The sequence below is a fragment of the Miscanthus floridulus genome, chromosome 8 (genome assembly GCF_019320115.1).
Source record: "Miscanthus floridulus cultivar M001 chromosome 8, ASM1932011v1, whole genome shotgun sequence".
NCBI lineage: Eukaryota > Viridiplantae > Streptophyta > Magnoliopsida > Poales > Poaceae > Miscanthus > Miscanthus floridulus.
The window spans coordinates 35,194,572-35,200,243 of NC_089587.1; positions in this window are offsets into that span (position 1 = coordinate 35,194,572).

A 5,672-nucleotide genomic window follows, 5' to 3' on the forward strand; every position below is an offset into this window, starting at 1 on the left:
CCATGTATAACACCCAATTTACTTTTGAAACATCCATATGCAACTTATGCAACACACAAAAGAAGACAAATGAAACACTTAAACAAGCATCCGAAACACTTACGAAAACGCCTAAAAAACATTTGAAAACCATTGCAAACATAAACAACATCTAGAACACTTACAAACATACGTATAAAAAACCTGAAAACACTTGAAACATATGTTTGCAACATGCATGTATATGCAACATCCAGATCTACTTTGCAACAACCAGATAAAACACTTGCAACATTCGTCTGGAATAGATGAATCATTTGGAACATACACTTGAAATATACGTGTATAGCCATTACAACATGTGCAACATCCCGATCTACTTTTGCAACATCGATATACAACACTTGCAACATTCCTTTGAAACATCTGAAACACTTAAAACATACTATTGCAACATGCGCTTTCAATGTAGCATCTGCTTGCTGCTTGGACGAATGGAGGCTCGTCGACGCGGAGCTCGGTGCTGCGGAGTGGTGTGGTGGTCACTGGTGTGGAGCTCGTCGGTGGCACGGGCAGGGGCAGGAGGATGGAGCACGACCAAGATGGGAGGCGTGAGCCCGAACGGGGGCACGCGGCGCGAGCGAGCAGTAGGGCCGCACGGGCTGGGCTACACCACATGAGTGGGCGCGGTGCGGCCGAGGGCGGGGCCTGTCTGAAAGGTCCTTGTGTGGTTTTGGTAATTAAGGCCCCGTTCGGCTGGTGCAAAAAATTCACTGTTCATAGATGAATGTTACTGTTCATGGCTGATTTCCTCTCATAGATTCCTCCAAATTCCTCCAAGCGAACGGGGCCTAAGTGACAACCTAGGTGGACTAATTATGTTTATGTGAGATACACAGGTGATTAGTCCACATGTGCATGTGTGTGAGCAACATATGCCATGAAGGTGGAAAAGGCTCGGAGATGTTGCAAAGCTCACACATGTGATGATGAAGGAGCTCATTGCACATGAGACATAACATTGAGTCATGTGATCAAGGTGGAGAAGATTAAGACATGACTTGGCTTGATGGACCGGTTGTAAGCGTGAAGGGCAAGTTTGAGGCTTTGGAGTGATGGACCATGTGGCGGTAAAGCTTGAGCAAACCTTGGCACCGATGGATGAAGGCAACAGTGAAGAGCAAGTGTAGTCAAGATCGATGAACCAATATGATCACATGATGATATGAAGTGCATCATATCATTATTGATCGTGTTGGTGCATGTGTTGCATCGACATTGTAGGAGATGAAATGGAATACGCAAGGCAAAGGTATAACCTTGGGCATTTCATTTCACCGATTATAGGTATGTAGAGAAGTTGATGACCGAGTTTAGGATAGATGGCCGTACTATCAAGAGAGGCAAACTTATTTGCATATCAGTCATCTAGTGCCACTTGAGTGATCTAACGTTGCATCGTCGCTAGGATTGAGTGACGTGGCAAGTTGAGTGGCTAATCATTTGAAAAATATTTGTGAAAAGCTAACACACATACACATGGTGATGTACACTTGGTGGTGTTGGCATATTTGCAAAGGAGAAGGAGTTGGAGTTGAAACGGACCAACTCGGTGAAGAAACAGAGGCAAAAGTGATCACTGTGAATGACTGGACGCTGGCCTCGGTAGGATCGGCATGTTCGGTCAGTGGTAGCAGTGAGCGCTAGTCTTGTGATCAGACGCTGGTGCGAAGAGTGACCGGACGCTCATGTCCTACGTTCGATCAGTGCTGACGTACGCTGACGTGGTGGTCCCACTTCTGAGTCCCGAACTCAGTGTGGTGTTTAGACCTCCACCATCCCTGCCCCCAATTAGTCGGTCCAGAAAGAGCCGGAACCCATGATAAGATAGCAATGAGCCTTCCCGCTCCCATAAGCAAGTATGTGCTTAGGATAATAAGTCTGTGACCTGACTATCATCCACAGCAACAGACGGTCCTTAACCGACACAGACAGGGAAAACAGTGTAAGCACGCTATGTCCGGTTGGCCACGGGACACAACCTATTACACCCACCAATACCCGTACCATGTCCCTGCTCGGTCTCTATTTTCCTTTCACCATTTTATTACGAGAGTAGTAATAATAATTACCTACTGTGAGTAACAGCAGGTTACGCTACCGAAAAACCTAAGCATAGTAGCTACTTGACCTAAGCTAGTAGGACTCATAGGTAGGTATATCTATGCATATAGTTTCAATGATAAGCCTGTAACATAAATGCACATCACACACACATATATCCAGTGATTATTCAAAATAAGGGTTATGCACCGGGGCTTGCCTTGGGTAGGCGGGGTGTCAGCAAAGTCAGTCACTGGTGGCTCTGAGGCTCCCTCCTGTACAAGAACCTCCTCCTTATACTCCTCGATCACCTCCTCGTACTCTTGCTAGCCCGCGGTCATAAACTCCACCAACTCGTTCTCTAAATGCATGCAATGATGATGTAACACTTAGTATTACGACAACAACAACAACTCTTAAAATAACAATACATCTACCAAGCTACTAAGCTAACTCTAATGACTAAGATGCTAAGCTACCCATCCTTTCCACTAAATAGGTATGAAACATTCAAGTATTATCTTAGCAACTAAAATACATTTCTTCTTTTATTAACGATTTAATGTATATTAAAATAAGGAGCACCTAACTACCTTATTTCTCGATCTATTCTAGGGCCACAAAAATTATAGTGAGCACATAATAATACAATGAACCTACAGTAAAAAATTCATGAACAAAACTATTACCAATTTACCATAAAAATTTCTACAAATATTAACCTAAATAATGTTAAACACTCTCAAATGATTTAATAGACCTTAGCATCAACTCAGACCTACATAATCTAGTCATACCATCAGATAGACAACATTTTTAGGAACTCAACAAAATTTATTTCACAATTTTTGGACACCTATGCGAATTGATATTAATTTTCAAAGTTCAGCTCAGAAATTAAAACATAAAGCCATTTCTAATTCCTTAAGAAAAGGAAAAACAATTTCACCAGCGCGACCCACAACCACACGAACTCAGCCCACTTGCGCACAGCGCGCGGCCCGCACGCGCGGCCCATGCACACAGGTTAGCCCGTGGCGGGAGACAGCTCGCGCGCTGGCGCTTTTGTAGAGACGCCTCTGCGCTACCTAGTATTTGCACGACGCTGTTCACACTTTCCCTATAGACAACAACTTTGCAAAAACACCCTCGTAATCTCCCTCCTTTACAATGATATGGTCCTTGACCATCCCCACGCGCGTCGACACGGCGAGCAGTGGCACTACCCCTTGCACCGGCCACACGAGACCCACGCTGACCTATCTATGAGGCCGACGCTTACTTAGGGCTTGACGTGAAGCGTTGGGTGGCAGCTGCACGAACTAAGATGCAGTAGAAGGGCCTCTCCACGACGGTAGGCACCCTACGGCAATGGCGACGACGTTTCAGTGAGCCATAGTATTAACAAGGCAGTAAGGATAACGGGTGAGAAATAGAGACTCACCACTGACCTAGCGGAGGTGATGGTTCGGCCGGAGATGCCCCGAGCGAGCCTGACCGCGTGCACGCGGTGAGCTCGATGGCGAACCGTAGCGACACGACTGTGCCAGCAGCGAGGAGGCAACAGTAGAGGTGTGGCTCAGGTGCGCACGACAAGGAGGGGTTCTAGATGAGGCTAGTGGTGCAGTAATTCGGCTTGAGACGTTGAGGAGGGGGCTGGCCACGGTGAGGGCGGTGATGGGTCTTAACAGCGTGGTGGTGGGGCGACGCTCTAAATTGGAGCTTGGCCTTGCACGGTTCAAGTCTGGGTGGGGGCGGGCAGCGAGAGGACGGGAGAGCGCAGGCACAGGCACGTGGAATTGATGGGGGATGGCTTCTCGCATGCAGGCGGGTTGGCGTGGCTTGGCGGCGGCAGCAAAGAAGAGGACATGGGTGGGGACGCAGTCAAGGCTCGGCCTATGCTTGCTTGGCGGGACGCGGTTGACGCGACCGGGGCGACCACAGACGACACTAGCCGACGACACGCGCTCGAGGTTGGCGTGGCCCGCGCGCCGCAGTGCCATAAATGGCATCGCGACGGTGGTTCGGCCTCGTGTGTGCAGCGTCCAGGTGGGCCAGTGGCACAGCGTATCGCAGCGATGCGACGGTAGCGGCAGCGGCGTTGTCGTGGCGCGGCACGGAGGGCAGCAGCAACGCGCGTCAATGGCAGCAGGTGGGGGCAGCGCGACGTGGCGAGTTGGGCAGCCACGGCTTCGCGCGGCGGTGGCCCGAGGCGGCCAGTGATGCAGCCAGAGCACGGGTAGATCCGGCCGGCCAGCGCGCGGCCACACGCGGGCTTGCGCGCACCGAGCGCCACGACGTCGAGGCCGCTCGGCATGGTGATCGCGTCGAGCCGGGAAAAAACAGCCCGAGAACACGCTGTGTACGCATTTTAAAGCGTTCGAAACAACTACACAGTTGATCCAATCCCCAAATCACCTTCGCTACTCTAAAGAGGGCACCTTAGGCTATCAACAAGAGCTAAAGAACGACACCACTCCTAAACTCAATTTTTACAGAATAAATTACCAAGCATAGCTTTGTCAATCTATTTTCAAACTTAAGAAATTGACTGTTTTGAGTTGGATTTGGTTCAAATTCGATTTTCAAGCTATTAAAAATGTTAGTTAGCGTTATTATCTTGTTAAAACAAAAGTTGCACTATTTTCTACAAAATGTGTACTTCAAACTTTATTAAGGTGTCACATATATGTTTTACAACGTTTTTGATCAATAAAAAAATAGTTAATATCTCTACTTGCTAACTTTATAAATCGTGATTTAACTTTTCGTTTTACGTTTTTATGACTCGTTTAAGTTACAATGCTTTACCTATCCATCACACCACGTGCAATATCACTTAAGTATGATGTGGATGACATGTTTTAGCAAGTGATTCACTATGTAACACACCGAGGGTGTTACAACAGGGCCGACCGACAGCCGAGCGCCGTGCCTGGCAAGGCCAGTGGCCGAGCGGTGCGCCTCGGAGGACCAGCGGTCATGTGCTCAGAGGCGGCAGGCGAGCGGATAAGAGCGATAGAAAGAAGTGGATAAGTAGTTTTTTTTTTAGAAACGAAGAAGCATGGTCGTTGGGCTGGCTTCGTGCCCAACAACAGAGCGTCTCAGGACGCCCGGTCCAGAGCATTCATAAGGCAACAGCGCGCCAACCACCGATCAGCCAATGACATGGAAAATAATAAAGAGGGTTTGTATTGGAATTGGAAGGCAGAAGGAGCGAACCCAGGGCCGCTAGGCTGAAGGCATCCGGGATTCCAGCGTGGACTGGAGCCCAATTTTCCCTCCGAAGCGTCGGCCTGTTCCCGTTCGAGAGTGGAGTTGCGCGCGGTGCATGCGGAGCCCAAACTAGTTGGGCCGATTAGTGAAGGGGGCTCTGGGCTCTCCACACTGTCGCGCAGCCCAACTTCCCATTTCCCAGTCCTCCTCTATCCTCTTCGTCACCAGTGACACGGTCCACGACTCCACGGGTGCAGGAAAGGAACGGTCTCGGATTCGGAGTGAGCGTTCACTTTCCCCACCATCGGAGTTGGAGATAACGCTCCCGGTCCCAGGTCCAGTCAGAACCAGGCAGCCAGCCCAGCCAGTGCGTC